Source organism: Salmo salar, chromosome ssa25 (assembly GCF_905237065.1).
Source record: "Salmo salar chromosome ssa25, Ssal_v3.1, whole genome shotgun sequence".
Classification (NCBI taxonomy): Eukaryota; Metazoa; Chordata; class Actinopteri; order Salmoniformes; family Salmonidae; genus Salmo; species Salmo salar.
Genome location: NC_059466.1, coordinates 3,907,029 through 3,931,819, shown reverse-complemented (window position 1 = coordinate 3,931,819; position 24,791 = coordinate 3,907,029). Strand labels below are relative to the sequence as shown.

The following is a 24,791-nucleotide window of genomic DNA, read 5'->3' as shown; positions in this document are numbered from 1 at the left end:
ACACACACTCCTGGCCAAAGTATTTTTAAAAAAAAAAAATTTTTTTAAGTAAAATGGCGGGAAAACGGGGGACCCCCATGAAGGGGGCTTCGCACTTGTTTCAGTTTGGATGATTCTTCTTTTTTCATTCCTTCTCTTCTTCTGCTAGCTGTTTTACATAGCTTGGTGTATTTCTTTTTCCTTGACAATGGGAGAAAAGTGTTGCACCGTTCCCGGAGGTACTGCAATACCGGGTCGATGCGTGGAGCGGACGGAGCAAGCCCCATTTCCGACTCCCTGTTCGAAAAATCCATTTAATATGTAGTCCCCCGATGGGGGACGTATCAGATATTAAACTGATAAGAACAGATGATGATTAAAAGATTTTATTACTGTTCAAAAACATAAGCATAATAAACAAACCATCAACAATCATAATCATCACTTCCATTAAACTCAACACAAGGCATTTGAAATTTCAAAACAAATGAAACCCAAATTACAAATCAGGGGAGCATCTTCCCTCCCCCTCAACACCGACATAAACTAGATTCCTAAATCTCTATATTTCCCTATCTCCCCATACCTATCTTATTCCGTTTCCCTATTCCCTTTACCACAGTCCTAAACCCCCCTTCCACCTCTCCCGGGCTGCATGCTGCCCCCACTTCCTCTCCTCCCTCTTCATCCTCCCCCTCACATTTTCTTCCACCCTCCTCACTATCCCCTCCACTCCCCAATCTCTCCCTGTCTTTACCATGTTCTGTCTGGCTTCCCACAGCCCCCGTTTAAAGAGGCTTATGAGAAGCCATAGTAGAAATCTGTCCCTTTCCGTCCCCCTCGCTCTCCCTACTCCTCTCTCTACCCGAGCCCACGACAAAATAAAATCCCCTCTTACCTTACCTAACAACACCCGTGCCCTAGCCCACACTACTCCGGCAAAGGCACAGTCCCAAAAGGCATGGCGCACTGTCTCCTCCCGCCACAAGATGGTCTTGGGCAGGTGGGGGATCGCGCCAAGCTATGCCGGTACATAATGGAACGCACCGGCAAACACTTATGGAGGCTCAACCAATTCAGGTCCTTGAGCCTGTTGTCCAGACCCCGCGCCTGCACTCCCTCCCAGACCACTTCCGGGATACCCACCACAGGTGTCGGACACCCTCCCTGTCTGACCTCCTCGTACAGGTGCTTGTGGTCTAAACCTACTCGGGCAACTTCAACCTCGGGTGCGCACGTAACCACTTGGCCGCGTGACCAAAGTGCCACGGCAGCTGTTCCGCCCGAGGACCCGTGTTAGACCACACCATTACGCTTCTCGCCTGGTATGAGAAGAACACCCGCAGGAGGTAACCGGACGGATGTACTACCGGATGAGCAAGCTCTGTCAACAAAAAGAAACAAAAATTGAGTCCAGCTTGAGGGGGAAGTGTGGTACCCCCTACCTCCCTCCCCGATGGGGCAAAGCATGCGTGCCCTGGCGACCCACTCGTACCTGCCACCCCACATGAACTGAAACACTAGCCTCACTAGAGGCCTCCTCAGACAAGCCGGCAATGGGTAGATGTACGCCAAATATAAAAGAGACGGCAATACATCCACCTTGAGGACCAGGACCTTGCCTACAAAAGACAACGACCTAGCCCTCCACATCGCTAGCTTCCTCTGTACCACTGCGATGCCCATGTTCCAGTTCAGCGTCGCTGAGCCGGAGGTCTCAAAATGAACCCCGAGAATCTTCAGGGCCCCGTTACAGAGAGATATACCCCCGGGCACATCCGTCCTACCACGCCATCTTCCGAAAAACTTAACGGAAGACTTTGCGTGGTTAAGAACCGCTCCCGACGCTCGGGTGAAGTCCCCAATAATGGCAAGGGACCTTGTCAAGCACGAGTCCTTGCAAAGCAGCAAGGAAGTGTCGTCGGCGTACTGCGTCACCTTAACGCGCAGACCGCCACTTCCAGGGATTAACAAGCCTTCCACCCCTGTGTCTGCCCTAATGGCAGCCCCCAGAGGCTCCATGTACAGTACGAAGAGGAGAGCCGAGAGCGGGCACCCCTGCCTGACCCCTGACGAGAGGTCAAAAACGTCACCCATGTGACCGTTTACGCTAACCCGGCACCCCGCTCCGACATATAAAGTACGGATCCATCCTATGAACTTTTCCCCAAATCCTAATCTACCTAATACTCTGAAAAGAAAAGATCTATTCACGCGATCAAAGGCTTTCGCCTGATCAAGCGCTGCTACCATTAAAGGCAGACCTCTATCTTCTACCCAAGCGATGGAGTCCCTAATCAACTGCAGGTTCCACCTGATAGAGCGGCCCTCTACCCCGCACGTCTGATCCTCATGAACGACGTAGGGAAGGGCTGTGCGCAACAGATCCGCTAGGACCTTTGCAAGTATCTTGTAGTCTACACACAGCATGGTCAATGGCCGCCAGTTGCCAAGGTCTGTGGCGTCCCCCTTCTTGTGAAGAAGTGACAGCACACCGACGGTCATTGATCCCCCGGGAACCCCGTCTCGAGAATGGCCTTCAAGACTTCGAGGACCACCGGTCCGAGTATCCCCCAAAACTTGAGGTAAAACTCGGCCGGCAGCCCATCCATCCCAGGTACCTTCCCTTTTCCCATCCTCCTAAGGGCGCTCTCAACCTCTTCTAGGGAGATCTGAGCCTCCATCGCTTCTCTAATGTCCTCCGGCAATCGCCGGGACAAGTGTTCTAAAAACACATTTCCCTGCTCTACATCTACTTCCCTCTCCTTAAAGAAACTTCGGAAATGATCAGTTGTTACTCTGACCATCTCCTCCGGCTCTCTAGCTACACTACCATCTTCTTTCCTAACCCCGTACATTACCTTTCTACTCTGTCTATCCCTAACCGACTTAAAGAACATTGTGGAACAAGTCTCGTTATGTTCTAAAAAGCCGCTATGCGCACGCTCCAGGAAAGCTCGAGCCTTCCGCTCCTGCAGCTCCCTGAGTTGCGCCTTCAGGGCAGTGGATCTCTCCCAGTCGACCGACCCGCCGAGGTTGCCTGCCTCGTACTCGAGTTCGAGCAACCTATGGATATGATCCACCTCCCTCCTTTCCTCCCTTTTTCTCCTCTTAATATCCTATAATAAAGATCCTAATCCTTACCTTGACTAAGTCCCACCACTCCAATACCCCTCGCACATGGACCGGAGGCCCTCAAGCCCCCGAAACACACCAATAAAGGCATTAACAAAGGCTTGCTCATCCAGCACCTCCCGATCTAACTTCCAAAACCCCCTACCGAAGAGGCAGACTGGAGAACTCACCTGCAGGAGCACCCCGTCGTGATCTGAAAAGAACACAGGCAACAGCCGACCAGACAACTGACCCAAGGACCTGGATAGAAAAATATAGTCAAGCCTCCGCGCAACCCCCCTGGAGTTGCGCCATGTGGGACCGGCCATTTTCGGAGCAGTGTGCAGGCCACCATCAACCAGACCATGGCAAGCCATTAGCCCGGTGATGGCGCCTGCACTGCTGTCCCCCCTACCCCTAAATCTATATTAAAGTCCCCCCTATCACCAACTGCCTATTTGTGACACACAGGGGCGTCAGACAGTCCACCATCTCCCTCCTGTCTGCCGCCACCTGTGGTCCGTACACCCCAACTAATCTATACCTACAATCTCTTAATGTGACATCCACCCCCAAAACCCTCCCCTGCATAACAACAAAAGTATCCTCAACCTTTACCTCCCTATTCCCAAACAAAATCCCTACCCCCGAAGAGTGAACCCCCCTATACCCCAAACTGATTCCCCCTTATCCCACTCCCTCTTAAACCTCACTACATCCCCCCCATCCCTTAGGTGAACCTCCTGTAAAAAACAAAAATCAAATCCCACACCCTCTAAATAACTAAAAACCGCCCTTCTTTTTATCCTATCCCTCAAACCCCTTACATTTAAACTAACAAAAGTAATTTTATCCATAATGAAAACATTAACAACAACCTACTAATAACAAAAACAAAACAAGAGGCTCACCCGATGCTCCCCTGCTCCATCTCCTCCGACAGGGAAACAAAAATGCTCCCCTCGTCCGAAGGATACAGGTCCTCCTCAGATGAGACCACCTGCTCGCACACAACTTGGGACACTCCGTTTCCCCCTTCCTCTAAGACCCCCAAGTCATCTGCCCACGAAGCCGGGAAAGGGTTGGGGATGGAGGTTTCCGGCTTCTCTGAACAGCCTTGCGACCCTCCATCCCCAGGATGCAGAGCGAGAGTAGAGGCCGTCATGTCCATTTCCTCTAGGGGTAAAGGGAGGGATGAGCCCTGTGAGGACAGGGGGGCCACTTCAGCGGCACTGTCTTTAACCCCCATCGCACGCTTGCCTGTCCCTTCCCCTAAGCCTCCCACCTCTTTCTGCACATCACCCTTTCGCTTCGTCCTCTTCTTTTTGCCGATGTAGGGTTCCTGCTCCAGCTCCGGGATCACCCTCCCCTACTGATGGTTCCTTCCCATCCTGCCTGAGCTCCAGCAGCACCCCAGAGTCTGAGGCCCACTCCCCTGCCCTTGACCCCAACACAGGAAGGTTTTCAACCATTTCTACCAGGGCCCCAAGCCCCTCCACCCCATCAAGTGATGAGCCCATCTCCTCCATTCCGCCACCCGCCTCCACCTCCGGCTGCTTGATAGCGGACCCCTCACCTCCTTCCACTGACGGCCCTGATGCCACCTCTTTCCTGGCCCTGGCTCGTGGAGTGGGCGTTGGTGAGGACATTCTCTCCTGCTCCTTCCTCTCTGAGTCTTTCTCCCTAGACCCAGGGTCCTTTTTCTCCAGTTGTTCCTCCGCAGAATCCCCTCCTTCCTTCCTCCCCGCCGCCGCCTCGGCATATGACTGCCGACGGGACGGGCAGTCTCGGAACAGGTGCAGCCTACTACCACACCCGTGGCACTCCTTCGGCTCCCTACAGTCCTTTGCCTCATGCTCCCCCGATTTACAAAAACGGCATTTCCCCGTACTGCAGGCAGCCGTGACGTGTCCATACTCCCTACACTTCTTACAAAAAGGGGGTTGACGTGTGTAGAAAAGCATCCCCCTGTCTGAGCCCAGTGAAAAGACCGCCGGGGGATGGAGGAATCCGTCTAAACCTCCTTTATCTGGCCTCAGCAGAACCTGGAACTGGCGGCGACCATTCCAGAACCCCAACGAGTCCTTCACGTACCTCGCCCCAGACGTCACGTCACAAAACCTACTCAGGAAAGCCCCTATTGCTATGTCCGCAACATGCGGATTGTACATGTGTACATTGATTGTCCTGAAGTTTGTCTTTGCCAGGCATGTTATGTTAAAAAAGGACAATGGCCTCTCCTCAGCCGCCACCTTGACTCTATCCATTACGACGTCACACATACCTTCTGTGTGTAAAGTAACGTCGTAGGCCTCCTCCATTGCGTTTCCCTGCAGGCACATCACTTCAGACACTCTTAGCTTCAGGGCCCCCATCAGCACGGTTCTTCCAAACGAATCCCTTGGCATTCTCATTTCCTCTTCCTTCTTCCACGCAAATCAGATCGTATTCTTCAGTCCAGTCCTGGGGACCGACCCTGCGCTGCTATTAGTGGCCATATCCTCACGGAAAAATGGCCGTAAATCCACGTTCTCACCGCAACAATAGAACTGGATTCTCTCTTACGCCCTCCGGCCTTCGGCTTTTGACCCAGCGAGCTTTGAGGCACCGCAGTACCGAGCTTGTATCTGAGCCAAAAGGCCGAGAAGCGATAACCCACAAATTGACCCCTGCACCCGCCGGGCCCCCGGGGGCCTCGGCAGACCTCATCGGTTTGGCAAAAGTTGGCTCCTCCTCACCCAACGCTTCCCTGGTGACAGGCGGGTGTGTTTTTTTTTAAAAGTCGCTAATGCGTCGTTAGGTCACTAGCTCTTTAATCCTAGTGCGACTATTTGTTCAATGCCCAGCAAATACACCAGTCATCGTCGGGCTTGAACTCAATTGCCCGAGCGACTACTTTGAGTGGAAAAAATACGCCGGTCGGTCAGCCGGCTTCAAGTCAAACGCCTGAGCAAAAAGTCTCGGCGTCATCTCTGTCAATTTCTCTTGAAACAAGATACCGGGCTCTGCCAGAAGCAAAGCCCTTCCAAAAATACGTTGAACTCGTAAGTGTTCCTCTCCACGGAAGTCTTTAGTAAAAGGCGAAAGGCTTGTGCGTAATGAAGAGAAACCAGAGTCGTATGGAAGTCAGAGGTCGGGGCCCGAGACACACACGGTGCACTCTAGGCCGGGTCCCCGCGGGTGGTCCCCGAACCCACTCTTCCAAGTTTTCGAGGGCTGTGGGTAAAAAGTCACAGACAGACAGACAGATAGACAATCCTGGTGAAGTGATTGTATTTTTGGGGGGGGCCCAAAAACACACACACACACACACACACACACACACACACACACACACAATCCTGGTGAAGTGATTGTATTTTTTGGGGGCTCAAAAACACACACACACACACACACACACACACAATCCTGGTGAAGTGATTGTATTTTTTGGGGGGGCTCAAAAACACACACACACACACACACACACACACACACACACACAATCCTGGTGAAGTGATTGTATTTTTTGGGGGCTCAAAAAACACACACACACACACACACACACACACACACACACACACAATCCTGGTGAAGTGATTGTATTTTTTGGGGGGGGCTCAAAAACACACACACACACACACACACACTCACTCCTGGCCAATGTTTTTTTTTATTTTTTTTTGAAACATTTTTTAAGTAAAATGGCGGGAAAACAGGGGACCCCCATGAAGGGGGCTTCGCACTTGTTTCAGTTTGGATGATTCTTCTTTTTTCATTCCTTCTCTTCTTCTGCTAGCTGTTTTACATAGCTTGGTGTATTTCTTTTTCCTTGACAATGGGAGAAAAGTGTTGCACCGTTCCCGGAGGTACTGCAATACCGGGTCGATGCGTGGAGCGGACGGAGCAAGCCCCATTTCCGACTCCCTGTTCGAAAAATCCATTTAATATGTAGTCCCCCGATGGGGGACGTATCAGATATTAAACTGATAAGAACAGATTTTTTTTTTTTTATTAATACAAAAATTTACAATTTACTGTGACATTCTTTTTCCGTCAATACTTTCCCAGTTTCATGCAAGTTTTACACTTCCCCAAATGCCTTTACAAAAGTCTTCCCCATACACGTGTTTGTCCATTTCAATCACATTTCTTAACTTCCATACAAACAAATAAAAGGCGTCTGCTGGTACCGTTGTATCTTTCTCCTTTTTAATACAAACATTTATTTTTTCCCACAGTACCAGCTTCCCCAAACTGATCATACTCCACACTGCTCTAAACTCTTTCTTTGGCAATGTTAGGATCTCCTCTCCATACACAATATTCTTACCATTCAAAACAATATTGTTGCAGACCATGTTAATGAAAGGTGCGCACTTTCCCCAGAAATCTTTTGCAAAACCACACTCCCAGAATACATGCATTACTGTTTCGCTTTTTTTGCACCTGGGGCACTCTGCGTTCACTGCACAGTTGTGTCTATACATCCTCTCCTTTACGGCCAACCTATTTAAAGCACACAGCCATCCCAAATCCTTGCACTCATTATCCATCCATTTTGGTTGTATCCCCTCCCAATTAACTGCTTTCAAATCAGCCTCATATCTCTGCTCCCAATTTTCCCTTATAATTTCATACATTTTCCTGTGGTCTAATAAGACCTCTCTTTCCATTTCCTTTATGTGTATTTTCAGAAATGATATGGCCTGCGTGTAATACTCAGGTTTTACCTCTGCATTCGGAACCCTGTTGTCCCAAGGTAACATCCCTCTTAAAGTAGACCCGAACCACATCCTAACAAAGAAAAATGATTTATGCTGTATTCCTTTCAACAAAGTTTTACACATCTGATTGAGGAAAAGACAATCCAGTTTCACCGACAAACATGGGATGTCTCTCCCTCCCTTTGATACTTTCCCATACATCATCTCTCTCTTTACGCTTTCATATGAGCCACCCCATATAAATGAAAATATCAACCTTGTCACAACGATTTTACTCCTGGCATTGATTGGGAACACCAGTGCCAGGTAAATTAAAGTTGGTAATATATCTGTTTTTATTGCCATAATCTTTCCGCTGATCGTTAACCTTCTGCTTTTCCACATGTTGAGTTTTACCTTTACTTTTTCAATCTTTCCTTCCCAATTTTCTTTTATTCCGTCCTTTTGAAAGAAATACACCCCTAATATTTTTAACCCATCTTTACAGACAGTTATGCCTCCCTTGCCCTCTGTTCTCCCTTCCCAGGCGCCACAGTACATCATAGAAGACTTCCCCAAATTAATTTTTGACCCCACTGCTTCTCCATAAGTTTTCAACAGTATGATCGCCCTGTCTATCGCCCGGTCAGAGCATAGGAACAAAGTGGTGTCGTCTGCATACTGGGCGATTCTAACCCTTTCTCCGTTACTCCCTGGGATATGCACCCCGTCTATACCTTTATCGTTCCTTATCACATTAGCTAGTGGTTCAGCAAATAGCACGTACAGTAGTGGTGACATTGGGCACCCCTGTCTCACCCCACCTTCTTGAAGTACCGGTTTGCTGAAAAACCCATTGATTTGCACTCTACTGTATGCTTTATTATACATTGTCTTAATCCAATTAACAAAAATCGTGCCACAATTCATTCTTTCTAGAATTGAGAACAGGAAGTCATGACTGACCCTGTCGAAAGCCTTCTCCTGATCAACGTTCAACACACACAAAGGTAGGTTTCTGTCTTTGGCCCAAACGATCACATCCCTGGTTAACTGTAGGTTGTATGTTGCGGACCTATTCATAACCCCGCATGTCTGGTCTTCATTAACCAGGCTAGGCATCACCTCTTTCAGTCTATTTGTTATTACTTTCCCCAAGATTTTGTTGTCCACATTTAGCAAAGTAATGGGCCTCCAATTTTTAAGAGCTCTTTTTCTCCCTTCTTGTATATTAAGCTTACTACACCAGACCTCATAGATTCCGGCATCATCCCATCGACCAAGATCTCTCTATACACCTCCAGTAAGTCCTCACCTAGGATTCCCCAAAAACAACAGTAAAATTCTTTTGGTAATCCATCACACCCGGGAGTTTTATCAGCTTTCAGAGATTTCAATGCCTCCTCTATTTCCTTTTTGGATACTTCTCTTTCTAAATTTGTTCTTTCTTCATTATTTAGCTTTTTGCTTATATTATTTAATAATTCCTCCGCTCTTGCATTATCCACTTCTCTTTTCTTAAACAAAGCTTGATAGAACTCCTGAGCATGCGTCATTATATCTTCTTTTTTGGTGACTTTCCCCCTACCTGTTTCTAATTCAGAGATTGCACACCTTCTCTGTTTTTCTTTAATACTTTGAAAAAAAAACTTGGAACATTTTTCATCTTGTTCTTTTTCTGTTATTTTGGCCAAAAATGCAAAGTTCTTGACCTTTGTTTCAATGTTATGCTCTATTTTCTTTTGGATGTTTCTGTATTCCTCCCCACACACCTGCTTACCCTCGTTTATTTCAGAATGTATAGCCTGTAATTCATCTTGCAATTCTTTCTCAAGATGCCGCTCTTCCTTTTTTTCCTTTTGCTATAAATTTGACAAAAATACCTTATTTTGATTTTTACCGCCTCCCACCATTCAGCTGTATTTTTAAATGCCCATTTCATATCCCTCCATGAATTATAAAAGGTCGTAAACTCAGCTCTAAATTCCGCACACTCCAACTCCTTCATGTTTAACTTCCAAAATCCTCTTCCTATCTCCACCCCTTGAACTTGACAAGAAGCCCCAATTGTGTCATGATCTGAAAACCAGTTTGGATATATGAAGAAGCTCGAACTTTGGATGGTCTTGGATATAAACAGATAATCTAGTCTTTTGCTTGCTCCTCTTGAGTTTCTCCATGTATGCCCTATACCTTTTTATTATGTCTCCTATATATGTCTGCCAAATTGTAGTCACCCAAAACGTTTTTTAAGTATTGTGCAGTAAAATCATATTCCCCCCTCTAAGTAGGTGTTGAAATCTCCACCCATTATCACTATGCGATTTGTGCACAGAACATTAGGTAAATGCTTAAAGAAATCTAACCTTTCTCCTTTTAAAGCAGGAGCGTACACGTTTACTAGGCGAAGCTTGTTGTTGTTCAGCCTGCCATCTACATATACAAGCCTCCCTGGTATAATAATTCTTTCCTCCTCAATTACAAACCCAGTATCCTTAAATATTATCCCCACCCCGTCCGAGTGCACGTTGCCTATGCTCCATACTGAAGCACCTGCCTTCCAGTCCTTGCTGAACCTTTTGATGTCCTCTGTGTTCTTTAGGTGACACTCCTGAAGGAAGCACACCTGGAAGTCCAATGCCTTTAAGGAAAAAAACAGAGATGTCCTCTTGACAGTGTCTCTCAATCCCCTGGCATTAACTGACAGGACATTAAACATAATTTTCTTTTATGTTCCGTCTCTTTTCCCCTTGGTCAGAAACATTGTTGTTGACTTCAGGCTATCCACCATAGAGCCACTCGCAAACTCCGGCTGGGAATCCACGCTGCCCTCACTGTCCTCCTCTGATGGTGCGACCAACGGCACTGGTGGAGACTCTCCTGCTGAGGACAGCTCGGGACCCGGATCTCCTTGCTCTCTCGTCTCCTCATTCTCCAGAGCGTCGAACCTGCTGAAAGTCTCTATTACTTGTTTGTTTTTTCGGTGTCCAACCTCTCCTCTGTTCCTTTCCGCTTTGCTGTTCTCTTCCCCTCTACTGTTTTCCAATCCATCTCTTTATCCTCTTCTGTTTCACCCCACTGTACTCTACTTTCCTCTGGGGTATCTGATATTATTATCCCCAGTGAAGATTCCTCTATTGCCACCTGTCCTGGTTGAGCAGAGGTTCCTGCCACCGGATTCCCGAAAGCGTAGGGATCCGACACATCACCCGGAGTCTTTCTCAGAGAAGCCTCCGGAAGAGGCCTTGGGAGATTCTCCTGTGCGGGTGCATGGTCTCTCGAGATCTCGTCCAATACCACCTCAATGTTCCGCAGTGATTCTGCATAGGTTTTGTGTCTGTCTGGGCAGTCTTTGAACATGTGCTCAATTGAATCACACAGATTACACCATTTGGGTTTTTTACAATCTCTTGCCAAATGACCCGCCTCCAAACAGTTTCTACAGAATATGTTCGGGCACAGTGCTGCGATGTGGCCCTCTTCTCCGCATCTCCTACACGTTTTAGGCTGCCCGTAGAAGTAGAGGTACCCCTTTACACCGCCAATGTAGAAGGACGCTGGGGATACTCAATTCCTCCCGTCCGTGTTCTGAATCGGACAGCGTACTTTCTATTCCCATTCCACATACCATCATAATCCATTTATTTTGTTCCAACCCCCAGTACATCACAGTATTTACCCAGGAAGGATCGTATATCCTGCTCTTTCACATACGGATTTTGCATGCAGACAGTTATGGTCCTTACCCGACTTGCGAACAGAGGCTCCACATTGAAGTTGGAAATCGGTGTTTCGTCCTTGTGTTCCAAGCACTTGTTCCAAGCTTCCTGACACAGGTAATCCCCCATGAAGGTGACCTCGAAAGCATTCCGTAGAGGAAAATATCTGTAGCAGTAGATTCGTTCTGTCGTCACTCCAAGAAATCCAAAGATGACATCTTTTGCGAAGCTCCTTCTTCCCATAGCGAACTGCATTCCGACAAACCGGATTGTATTCAAAAGTCGCGCCGAAGGGGCCGACGTAAAGTCTCCCGTCGCCATCACCTTCTCTTTTCTTTCGTTGATCAAACTGCGGGCGTGCCACACGCTTGGTTTGAGCCAAAAGGCCGAGAAGCGATAACCCACAAATTGACCCCTGCACCCGCCGGGCCCCCGGGGGCCTCGGCAGACCTCATCGGTTTGGCAAAAGTTGACTCCTCCTCACCCAACGCTTCCCTGGTGACAGGCGGGTGTGTTTTTTTTTAAAAGTCGCTAATGCGTCGTTAGGTCACTAGCTCTTTAATCCTAGTGCGACTATTTGTTCAATGCCCGGCAAATACACCAGTCATCGTCGGGCTTGAACTCAATTGCCCGAGCGACTACTTTGAGTGGAAAAAATACGCAGGTCGGTCAGCCGGCTTCAAGTCAAACGCCTGAGCAAAAAGTCTCGGCGTCATCTCTGTCAATTTCTCTTGAAACAAGATACCGGGCTCTGCCAGAAGCAAAGCCCTTCCAAAAATAAGTTGAACTCGTAAGTGTTCCTCTCCACGGAAGTCTTTAGTAAAAGGCGAAAGGCTTGTGCGTAATGAAGAGAAACCAGAGTCGTATGGAAGTCAGAGGTCGGGGCCCGAGACACACACGGTGCACTCTAGGCCGGGTCCCGCGGGTGGTCCCCGAACCCACTCTTCCAAGTTTTCGAGGGCTGTGGGTAAAAAGTCACAGACAGACAGACAGACAGACAGACAGATAGACAATCCTGGTGAAGTGATTGTATTTTTGGGGGCTCAAAAACACACACACACACACACACACACACACACACACACACACACACACACACACAATCCTGGTGAAGTGATTGTATTTTTTTGGGGGCTCAAAAACACACACACACACACACACACACACACACACTCCTGGCCAATGTTTTTTTTAAAGTAAAATGGCGGGAAAACGGGGGACCCCCATGAAGGGGCTTCGCACTTGTTTCAGTTTGGATGATTCTTCTTTTTCATTCCTTCTCTTCTTCTGCTAGCTGTTTTACATAGCTTGGTGTATTTCTTTTTCCTTGACAATGGGAGAAAAGTGTTGCACCGTTCCCGGAGGTACTGCAATACCGGGTCGATGCGTGGAGCCGGACGGAGCAAGCCCCATTTCCGACTCCCTGTTCGAAAAATCCATTTAATATGTAGTCCCCCGATGGGGACGTATCAGATATTAAACTGATAAGAACAGATTTTTTTTTTGAAAAATAATTTATTACTTTCAAATGCCATTCATACAATACAAAATTATAATTTTCATCCAAACATAGCTAATGGCATTTTTAATTAATAAACAAAACCACAAACAAAAACCTCAGGGGAGCATCGTCCCTCCCCATCATTCCTACAAAATACCTTTCCCTATCTACCCTTCCCTAATCTATCCCGTTACAATCCTAAATTAAACCCAGCCCTAAACCCCCTTCCACCTCTCCCGGGCAGCATGCTGCCCCCACTTCCTCTCCTCCCTCTTCATCCTCCCCCTCAAATCTCCTTTCACAATGCCTTCCACCCCCAATCTCTCCCTGCCGTGACCATGTTCTGTCTGGCTTCCCACAGCCCCCCGCTTAAAGAGGCTCATGAGAAGCCAGAGCAGAAACCTATCCCTATCCGTCCCCCTCGCTCGCCCTACACCTCTCTCTAATCTAGCCCAAGTTAATACGAAATCCCCTCTAACCCTTCCTAACAACACCCGTGCCTTTGCCCATACTACTCCGGCAATGGCACAGTCCCAAAAGACATGGCGCACAGTCTCCTCCCTGCCACAAGAAGGTCTTGGGCAGGTGGGGGATCGCGCCAAGCTATGCCGGTACATGGTGGAGCGCACCGGCAAACACTTGTGGAGGCTCAACCAATTCAGGTCCTTGAGCCTGTTGTCCAGACCCCGCGCCTGCACTCCTTCCCAGACCACTTCCGGGATGCCCACTATAGGTGCTGGACTTACTGCCCGTCTAACCTCCTCGTACAGGTGCCTGTGATCTAAACCTACTCGGGCGACTTCAACCTCGGGTGCGCACGCAACCACTTGGCCGCATGGCCAAAATGCCACGGCAGCTGTTCCGCCCGAGGACCCGTGTTAGACCACACCATTACGCTTCTCGCCTGATACGAGAAGAACACCCGCAGGAGGTAACCGGACGGGTGTAGTACTGGCTGAGCAAACTCCGCTAACAGAAAAGAAACAAAATTGCGTCCAGCTTGAGGGGTAGATGTGGTACCCCCTACCTCCCTCCCCGATGGGACAGATCATGCGTGCCCTGGCGACCCACTCGTACCTGCCACCCCACATGAACTGAAACACTAGCCTCACTAGAGGCCTCCTCAGACAAGCCGGCAATGGGTAGATGTATGCCAAATACAAAAGAGATGGCAATACATCCACCTTGAGGACCAGGACCTTGCCCAAAAAGACAAAGACCTAGCCCTCCACATCGCTAGCTTCCTCTGTACCACTGCGATGCCCATGTTCCAGTTCAGCGTCGCTGAGCCGGAGGTCTCAAAATGGACCCCGAGAATCCTCAGGGCCCGTTACAGAGAGATAACCCTCCGGGCACATCCGTCCTACCACTCCATCTTCCGAAAAATTTAACGGAAGACTTCGCGTGGTTCAGAACCGCCCCCGACGCTCGGGTGAAATCCCCAAAAATGGCAAGGGACCTTATCAAGCACGAGTCCTTGCATAGCAGCAAGGAGGTGTCGTCGGCGTACTGTGTCAACTTGACACGGAGACCGCCACTTCCAGGGATCAGCAAGCCCTCCACCCCTGTGTCTGCCCTAATGGCAGCCCCCAGAGGCTCCATGTACAGAACGAAAGGAGTGCCGAGAGCGGGCATCCCTGCCTGACCCCAGACGAGAGGTCAAAAACGTCCCCTAAGTGACTGTTAACGCTAACCCGGCACCCCGCTCCGACATATAAAGTACGGATCCATCCTATAAACTTTTCCCCAAATCCTAATCTACCTAACACCCTGAATAGAAATGATCTATTCACGCGATCAAAGGCTTTCGCCTGATCAAGCGCTGCTACCATTAAAGGCAGCCCTCTATCTTCTACCCAAGCGATGGAGTCCCTGATCAACTGTAGGTTCCACCTAATAGAGCGTCCCTCTACCCCACACGTCTGATCCTCGTGGACGACGTAGGGAAGGGCTGTGCGCAACCGGTCTGCTAAGACCTTTGCTAAGAGTTTATAGTCTACACACAGCATGGTCAACGGCCGCTAGTTGCCAAGGTCGGTTGCTTCCCCCTTCTTATAAAGAAGTGACAGCACACCGACAGCCATTGATCCCCCCGGGACCCCCGTCTCCAGGATGGCCTTCAAGACTTCTAGGACCACCGGTCCAAGTATACCCCAAAACTTGAGATAAAACTCGGCCGGTAGCCCATCCATCCCAGGCACCTTCCCTTTTCCCATCCTCCTGAGAGCGCTCTCAACCTCCTCGAGGGAGATCTGAGCCTCCATCACATCTCTAATGCCCTCCGGCAATTGCAGGGACAAGTGTTCTAAAAACACATTTCCCTGCTCTACATCTATTTCCCTCTCCTTAAATAAACCTCGGAAATGATCAGTTGTTACCCTGACCATTTCCTCCGGTTTTCTAACTATGCTACCATCTTCTTTCCTCACCCCATACATTATCTTCCTACTCTGTCTGCCCCTAACCGACTTAAAGAACATAGCGGAACAAGTCTCATTGTGTTCTAAAAAGCCATTATGTGCTCGCTCCAGGAAAACTCGAGCCTTCCGCTCCTGCAGCTCCCTGAGCTGCGCCTTCAGGGCTGTGGATCTCTCCCAGTCAAACGACCCGCCGAGGTTGCCTGCCTCGTACTCGAGTTCGAGCAACCTTTGGATACGATCCACCTCCCTCCTTTCCTCCCTTTTTGTCCTTTTACAATAACCTATTATAAAAGCCCTAATCCTCACCTTAACTAAATCCCACCACTCTAAAACCCCCTCGCACATGGACCGGAGGCCTTCAAGCCCCCGAAAGAAACCAAAAAAGGCGTCAACGAAAGCTTGCTCCTCCAGCACATCCCGATCTAATTTCCAGTACCCCCTACCGAAGAGGCAGACTGGCGACCCCACCTGCAGGAGCACCCCGTCGTGATCTGAAAAGAACACAGGCAACAGCCGCCCAGACAACTGACCCAAAGACCTGGATAGGAAAATATAGTCGAGCCTCCGCGCAACCCCCCGGGAGTTGCGCCATGTGGGACCCGCCATTGTCGGAGTAGTGTGCAGGCCTCCATCAACCAGACCATGGCAAGCCATTAGCCCGGTGATGGCGCCTGCACTTCTATCCCCCACTAACCCTAAATCTATGTTAAAATCCCCTCCTATCACCAAGTGCCTATTTGTAACACACAGGGGCGTCAGACAGTCCACCATCTCCCTCCTGTCTGCCGCCACCTGTGGCCCGTACACCCCCACTAATCTAAACCTACAATCCCTTAGCGTGACATCCACCCCCAAAACCCTCCCCTGCATAACCACAAAAGAACCCTCCACCTTTACCTCCCTGTGCCCACACAAAATTCCCACCCCCGTTGAATGTACCCCGCCTATACCCCAAAATGACTCCCCCTTATCCCACTCCCTCTTAAACCTATTCACATCCCCTCCATCCCTCAGGTGAACCTCCTGTAAAAAACAAAAATCAAAACCCACACCCTCCAAATAACTAAAACCGCCCTCCTCTTAACAAAATCCCTTAAACCCCTTACATTTAAACTAACGAACGTAAAATTAGACCCCATGAATAAAAATTAAAAACAAAACAACATCCTACACCCAACTACTAAACACAAACAGAAAACAAAAACAGGAGGCTCACCCGATGCTCCCCTGCTTCATCTCCACCGGCAGGAACGTCATCTCCTCTCCCGACGTCCCCCGTCTTCCTCCATTTCCCCAATCCAGGATGCCGGAATGGTATTAGGCACCCGAGTGCCCTGCATCCTGGATTGTCCATCCAAACCCTCCATTTCATCTGCCCCACATCTTGCTGGGCAAAGAATATTTGAGTCCGTGTCTCCAAACAGGGATTGTGATTCTCCCCCTGCTGCCCAACCCTGAGCCACGACCGGGGAATCCAAAACCACCAGTAGTTCAGCACCTGGGGGAGCCAGCGAGGACATAGATGATTCCTCACCTCCTTTTTCACCCATTGGCCTCTTGGCCTCCCCTCCTCACCGCTCTCCCTCTTGCTTTCTGTGGCGTGCACCCTCCTCCTTCCTTTCCTCTTCAGTGTAGGCGGTAGAGGCAGCACATGGGAGACATCTCCCCCCTCTCCGCCAGCTCCTCCACCATCCCCCTCATTTCTTCCACCAATGCACTAGCCACCCCCCTTCCCCCCCAATCCTTCCCTTCATCTCCCCTCTCCTCCTCTCCCTCTGGTCCTGTCGCTGCTCCTTTCACCACTTCCTCTTTCTCCGCCGTCACCGTCTCCTGCCTCTCCACTCCCTCTGCTCCTGTCGCTTTCTGCCCCTCCTCTCCTTCTGCCCCATCCTTCTCAACCCTTTGCTCCTCTCCTCCCCTGTGCCTCCTTTCTTCCTTCCTCCTCCCGTGTAGATCCTTCTTCTGGGCCTGTCCTGGTGTCCGGGCCCCCTCTTCCTCCACCCCTGCTCCCCCCCGGCTGCAGACGCGTATGACCTCTGACGAGCCCGGCAATCCCGCCACAGGTGTGCTGATGAGCCACACCCATGGCACGCCTTAGGCTCGTCGCATTCCTTAGCCTCGTGCTCACCTGATCCGCAGAATCTACACTTCCTGATGCCTCCGCACGAGGCCAAGGTATGTCCTTAGGCCATACAACGCCTGCAGAACGGAGGCTGACGGGCATAGTACAATGTCCCCCTGTCAGCCCCCAGGGAGAACATTGCAGGGGGATGGAGGTATCCTCCCAGGCCCTTTGGGTCTTCTTTAAGGAGAGCCTGGAAGCTTCTTCTCCCATTCCAGAATCCGAGAGAGTCCTTGAGGTGCCTTGCTGAGGAGATATTCTCCATATACCGCCCCCAGGAAGGCCCTCACATCTTCGTCCTTAACGTGTGGGTTATACATATTTACAGTCACCACTCGGAAATTGTTTTTCGCCAGGCTGGTGACTGCATAATGGCCCAACGGCTTTGCCTCTCCCACTTCTTTTACCTTCTTCATTGTCTCCTCATGCTGCTCCTCAGTATAGAGGGTCACATCGAATGCCCCCTCCATCAGGTTCCCTTGAAGACAGAATACTTCCTTCACCGTAAGCTTCAGGACTCCCATCAGGATCGTTCTCCCGAAGCTCTCTCTCCCAATCGGCTCCATTCCTTTCTCCTTCCATGTAAAACGTATGGAGTTCGCCTGGCCGATCCCGGGGACCATCCTGCTCGCTGTATTTCGTGCCATTTCTCCCCTGTAAATGGCGTACTTGAATAAACAAACAAAAACGTCTCTCTTCAAAAAAAGAAACCGTTAAGAAAATTTGTTTTGGAAAACAGAAAAAATACCTGGTTCAACCAAAACTTCCGACGCCCTCCGGCCTTCGGCTTCCAGCTAAGCGAGCTTTGGGGCACCGCAGTACCAAGCTTGATCTTAGCCGGAAGGCCGAGAAGCGATAAACCACAAATTGACCCCTGCACCCGCTCGGGCCCCGGGGCCTCGGCAGACCTCATCGGTTTGGCAAAGTTGGCTCCTCCTCACCCAACGCTTCCCTGGTGACAGGCGGGTGTGTTTTTTTTAAAAGTCGCTAATGCGTCGTTAGGTCACTAGCTCTTTAATCCTAGTGCGACTATTTGTTCAATGCCCGGCAATACACCAGTCATCGTCGGGCTTGAACTCAATTGCCCCGAGCGACTACTTTGAGTGGAAAAAATACGCAGGTCGGTCAGCCGGCTTCAAGTCAAACGGCTGAGCAAAAAGTCTCGGCGTCATCTCTGTCAATTTCTCTTGAAACAAGATACCGGGCTCTGCCAGAAGCAAAGCCCTTCCAAAAATACGTTGAACTCGTAAGTGTTCCTCTCCACGGAAGTCTTTAGTAAAAGGCGAAAGGCTTGTGCGTAATGAAGAGAAACCAGAGTCGTATGGAAGTCAGAGGTCGGGGCCCGAGACACACACGGTGCACTCTAGGCCGGGTCCCCGATGGTGGTCCCCGAACCCACTCTTCCAAGTTTTCGAGGGCTGTGGGTAAAAAGTCACAGACAGACAGACAGACAGACAGACAGACAGACAGACAGACAGACAGACAGACAGACAATCCTGGTGAAGTGATTGTATTTTTGGGGGCTCAAAAACACACACACACACACACACAATCCTGGTGAAGTGATTGTATTTTTGGGGGGCTCAAAACACACACACACACACACACACACACACACACACACACAATCCTGGTGAAGTGATTGTATTTTTTGGGGGGCTCAAAAACACACACACACACTCCTGGCCAATGTTATTTTTTTTTTAAGTAAAATGGCGGGAAAACGGGGGACCCCCATGAAGGGGCTTCGCACTTGTTTCAGTTTGGATGATTCTTCTTTTTCATTCCTTCTCTTCTTCTGCTAGCTGTTTTACATAGCTTGGTGTATTTCTTTTCCTTGACAATGGGAGAAAAGTGTTGCACCGTTCCCGGAGGTACTGCAATACCGGGTCGATGCGTGGAGCGGACGGAGCAAGCCCCATTTCCGACTCCCTGTTCGAAAAATCCATTTAATATGTAGTCCCCCGATGGGGGACGTATCGGATATTAAACTGATAAGAACAGATTTTTTTTTTGAAAAAATAATTTATTACATTCAATGCCATTCATACAATACAAAACAATACAAACTCATATATTCCATCCAAACACAAATAATAATGGCATTTTTAATTCAAAAACCAAACGAAAACCCAAAACAAAAACTCAGGGGAGCATCATCCCTCCCCGTCATCCTAAACACTAACTTTCCCTATCTTCCCGTCCCTAATCTAAAATAACCCCAGCCCTAATCCCCCTTCCATCTCTCCCGGGCAGCATGCTGCCCCCACTTCCTCTCCTCCCTCTTCATCCTCCCTCTCAAATCTCCTTCCACCCTCCTCACTATTCCTTCCACCCCCAATCTTTCCCTGTCTTAACCATGTTCTGCCTGGCTTCCCACAGCCCCCCGCTTAAAGAGGCTCATGAGAAGCCAGAGCAGAAACCTATCCCTATCCGTCCCCCTCGCTCTCCCTACACCTCTCTCTAGCCTAGCCCAAGTCAAAACAAAATCCCCTCTAACCCTTCCTAACAACACCCGTGCCTTTGCCCACACTACTCCGGCAATGGCACAGTCCCAAAAGACATGGCGCACAGTCTCCTCCCTGCCACAAGAAAGCCTTGGGCAGGTGGGGGATCGCGCCAAGCTATGCCGGTACATGGTGGAGCGTGCACGGCAAACACTTGTGGAGGCTCAACCAATTCAGGTCCTTGAGCCTGTTGTCTAGACCCCGCGCCTGCACTCCCTCCCAGACCACCGCTGGGATGCCCACTACAGGTGCCGGACTTACTGCCCGTCTGACCTCCTCGTACAGGTGCCTGTGGTCTAAACCTACTCGGGCAACTTCAACCTCGGGGTGTGCACGCAGCCACTTGGCCGCATGACCAAAGTGCCACGGCAGCTGTTCCGCCCGAGGACCCGTGTTAGACCACACCATTACGCTTCTCGCCTGATACGAGAAGAACACCCGCAGGAGGTAACCGGACGGGTGTAGTACTGGCTGAGCAAGCTCCGTCAACAGAAAGGAAACAAAAATTGCGTCCAGCTTGAGGGGGAGATGTGGTACCCCCCTACCTCCCTCCCCGATGGGACAGATCATGCGTGCCCTGGCGACCCACTCGTACCTGCCACCCCACATGAACTGAAACACCAGCCTCACTAGATGCCTCCTCAGACAAGCCGGCAATGGGTAGATGTACGCCAAGTACAATAGAGATGGCAATACATCCACCTTGAGAACCAGGACCTTGCCTAAAAAGGACAACGACCTAGCCCTCCACATTGCTAGCTTCTTCTGTACCACTGCGATGCCCATGTTCCAGTTCAGCGTCGCTGAGCCGGAGGTCTCAAAATGGACCCCGAGTATCCTCAGGGCCCCGTTACAGAGAGATAACCCTCCGGGCACATCCGTCCTACCACTCCATCTTCCGAAAAACTTAACGGAAGACTTCGCGTGGTTAAGAACCGCCCCGACGCTCGGGTGAAGTCCCCAATGATGGCAAGGGACCTTGTCAGGCACAAGTCCTTGCAAAGCAGCAAGGAGGTGTCGTCGGCGTACTGTGTCAACTTTACACGGAGACCGCCACTTCCAGGAATCAGCAAGCCTTCCACCCCTGTGTCTGCCCTAATGGCAGCCCCAGAGGCTCCATGTACAGAACGAAAAGGAGTGCCGAGAGCGGGCATCCCTGCCTGACCCCAGACGAGAGGTCAAAAACGTCACCTAAGTGACTGTTTACACTAACTTCGGCACCCTGCTCCGACATATAATGTACGGATCCATCCTATAAACTTCTCCCCAAATCCTAATCTACCTAACACCCTGAATAGAAAGGATCTATTCACGCGATCAAAGGCTTTCGCCTGATCTAGCGCTGCTACCATTAAAGGCAGCCCCCTATCTTCTACCCAAGCGATGGAGTCCCTGATCAACTGTAGGTTCCATCTGATCGAGCGACCCTCTACCCCGCACGTCTGATCCTCATGGACGACGTAGGGAAGGGCTGTGCGCAACCGGTCCGCTAAAACCTTTGCAAGTAGCTTGTAATCTACGCACAGCATGGTCAACGGCCGCCAGTTGCCAAGGTCAGTTGCTTCCCCCTTCTTATAAAGAAGTGACAGCACACCGACCGCCATTGATCCCCCCGGGACCCCCGTCTCAAGGATGGCCTTCAAGACTTCGAGAACCACTGGTCCAAGTACACCCCAAAACTTGAGGTAAAACTCGGCCGGCAGCCCATCCATCCCAGGCACCTTCCCTTTTCCCATCCTCCTGAGAGCGCTCTCAACCTCCTCGAGGGAGATCTGAGCCTCCATCGCATCTCTAATGTCCTCCGGCAATCGCCGGGACAAGTGTTCTAAAAACACATTTCCCTGCTCTACATCTATTACCCTCTCTTTAAATAAACCTCGGAAATGATCAGTTGTCACCCTGACCATTTCCTCCGGTTTTCTAACTATGCTATCATCTTCTTTCCTCACCCCATGCATTATCTTCCTACTCTGTCTGCCCCTAACCGACTTAAAGAACATAGCGGAACAAGTCTCATTATGTTCTAGAAAGCCATTATGCGCACGCTCCAGGAAAGCTCGAGCCTTCCGCTCCTGCAGCTCCCTGAGCTGCGCCTTCAGGTCAGTGGATCTCTCCCAGTCAATCGACCCGCCGAGGTTGCCTGCCTCGTATTCGAGTTCGAGCAACCTTTGGATACGATCCACCTCCCTCCTTTCCTCCCTTTTTTTCCTCTTACAATATCCTATTATAAAAGCCCTAATCCTTACCTTAACTAAATCCCACCACTCTAACACCCCCTCGCACATGGACCGGAGGCCTTCAAGCCCCGAAAGAAACCAAAAAGGTGTCAACGAAAGCTTGCTCCTCCAGCACATCCCGATCTAATTTCCAGTACCCCCTACCGAAGAGGCAGACTGGCGACCCCACCTGCAGGAGCACCCCGTCGTGGTCTGAAAAGAACACAGGCAACAGCCGCCCAGACAACCGACCCAAAGACCTAGATAGGAAAATGTAGTCGAGCCTCCGCGCAACCCCCTGGAGTTGCGCCATGTGGGACCAGCCATTGTCGGAGTAGTGTGCAGGCCTCCATCAACCAGACCATGGCAAGCCATTAGTCCGGTGATGGCGCCTGCACTGCTATCCCCCACTAATCCTAAATCTATATTAAAATCCCCTCCTATCACCAAGTGCCTATTTGTGACACACAGGGGCGCCAGACAGTCCACCATCTCCCTCCTGTCTGCCGCCACCTGTGGCCCGTACACCCCCACTAATCTAAACCTACAATCCCTTAGCGTGACATCCACCCCCAAAACCCTCCCCTGCATAACCACAAATGATCCCTCCACCTTTACCTCCCTGTGCCCACACAAAATTCCTACCCCTGTCGAATGTACCCGCCTATACCCCAAACTGATTCCCCCTTATCCCACTCCCTCTTAAACCTATCAACATCCCTCCATCCCTCAGGTTAACCTCCTGTAAAAAACAGAAATCAAAACCCACACCCTCCAAATAACTAAACACCGCCCTCCTCTTAACAGAATCCCTCAAACCCCTCACATTTAAACTAACAAAAATAATAGATGGCTCCATAACACGAAAATTATTAAATAAAATCCATAACCATCACCCATCTACTAAACCCACAAAGAAAATAAAAACAGGAGGCTCACCCGATGCTCCCCTGCTCCCTCTCCACCGGCAGGGACGTCATCTCTCCTCCCAACGTCCCCCCGTCTTCCTCCATCTGTCCAACCCAGGATGCAGGAATGGTGTTAGGCTCCCGAGTGCCCTGCATCCTGGGCTGACCACCCACCTCCTCCATTTCCCCTGCTCCATAGCTGGCTGGGCAGAGAACAAGGGACCCCGTGTCCCCAAACAGGGACTGCGATCCTCCCCCAGATGACCAACCCTGAGCCACGCTTGGGGGGTCCAGCTCCACCATCAGTTGAGGGGTTTGGGAAACCAGCGAGCACACAGAGGTTTTTGCCGCTCCACCTCCCTTGTCCTCCATCACCCTCTTGGCCACCCCCTCCCCCCCCCCCACCACTCTCCCTCTTTCTGACCGTTGGGCTCCCCCTCGTCTTTCCTCTTTTCTTCGGTGTAGGCGGCGAAGGCGAAAGCTCTTCCCCCCTCCCCGCCAGCTCCTCCACCATCCCCCTCATTTCTTCCACCAAGGCGCTCGACATAAGGCTGTCTCCCCACTCCTTTGCTCCATCTCCCCCCTCCTCCTCTCCTTCATGTCGTTCGGGTCCTGTTACCAACTCCTTCTCAGTCCCCTCTCCTTCCGTTTTTGCCGTTTCTGTATCCCCCGCTCCCTTGCCTCCTTCTGCGTCTTTCCCCTCCTCTTCTTCCAGCTCTGCTGCTTCCGTCGCACTCCTGTCCTCCTCTCCTCCCACTGCTGCTTTCGGATCCTCCTCCTTCCGAGCAGCTGTTCCCTCTGGGCCCGAGCTTGTGTCTGTGCCTCCTCCTCTTCTTCCCCCATCCGCCGCTCTCGCTCCCCCCGGCTGCAGACGCGTATGACCTCTGACGAGCCGGGCAGTCCCGCCACAGGTGTGCTGACGAGCCACACCCGTGGCACGCCTTAGGCTCGTCAGATTCCTTAGCCTCGTGCTCACTTGATCCGCAGAATCGACATCTTCTTGTGCTGCACGAGGCCGGGATATGGCCGTAGGCCATACAACGCCTGCAAAAAGGAGGCTGACGGGCATAATATAACGTCCCCCTGTCAGCCCCCAGGGAGAACATAGCTGGAGGATGGAGGTAGCCACCCAACCCCTTTGGGTCCTCCCTGAGCAATCCGTGGAAACCTCTTCTCCCATTCCAAAAGCCCAGGGAGTCCCTGAGAAGCCTCGCTGAGGAGACATTGTTCATATACCGCCCCAGAAAGGCTCTCACTTCCTCGTCCTTGACATGTGGATTGTAAATATTTACAGTCACCACCCTGAAATTATTTTTAGCCAAACTTGTAACCTCATAGTTGCACATGGGCCTCGTAACTTCCACCGCCTTCACCTTCTTCATGATTTCTTCATGTTTATCCTCCGTGTAGAATGTTACGTCGTAGGCTTTCTCATTCGGGTTACCTTGGAGGCAGAGAACATCTTTAACGGCTAGTTTCAGGATGCCCATCAGGATGGTTCTCCCGAACGTCTCTCTTCCGAAAGGCTCCATCTCCTTGTTTTTCCATGCAAATCTTACGGTATTTGCTAACCCGCTCCCAGGAACCGACCTGTTTGGTGTGTTTTGCGCCATCTTGCCA

General features: G+C 50.4%; 4 non-coding genes and 3 pseudogenes across 4 annotated transcripts; all 7 read right to left on the bottom strand.

Annotated features, from left to right (window-relative positions):
• Positions 1-196: 196 nt before the first annotated feature.
• On the bottom strand, positions 197-364 carry LOC123730565 (uncharacterized; annotated as a pseudogene).
• A 5,730-nt stretch (positions 365-6,094) lies between these two features.
• LOC123730640 (U5 spliceosomal RNA) lies at positions 6,095-6,211 on the bottom strand. Its single transcript, XR_006762075.1, has one exon. It is a non-coding gene; the product is annotated as a U5 spliceosomal RNA (small nuclear RNA).
• A 708-nt stretch (positions 6,212-6,919) lies between these two features.
• On the bottom strand, positions 6,920-7,110 carry LOC123730696 (U2 spliceosomal RNA). The gene has a single exon (XR_006762126.1). It is a non-coding gene; the product is annotated as a U2 spliceosomal RNA (small nuclear RNA).
• A 5,134-nt stretch (positions 7,111-12,244) lies between these two features.
• LOC123730606 (U5 spliceosomal RNA) lies at positions 12,245-12,361 on the bottom strand. The gene has a single exon (XR_006762041.1). It is a non-coding gene; the product is annotated as a U5 spliceosomal RNA (small nuclear RNA).
• A 478-nt stretch (positions 12,362-12,839) lies between these two features.
• Positions 12,840-13,012, bottom strand: LOC123730572 (uncharacterized; annotated as a pseudogene).
• A 5,731-nt stretch (positions 13,013-18,743) lies between these two features.
• Positions 18,744-18,860, bottom strand: LOC123730639 (U5 spliceosomal RNA). Its single transcript, XR_006762074.1, has one exon. It is a non-coding gene; the product is annotated as a U5 spliceosomal RNA (small nuclear RNA).
• A 532-nt stretch (positions 18,861-19,392) lies between these two features.
• Positions 19,393-19,570, bottom strand: LOC123730579 (uncharacterized; annotated as a pseudogene).
• Positions 19,571-24,791: the final 5,221 nt, after the last annotated feature.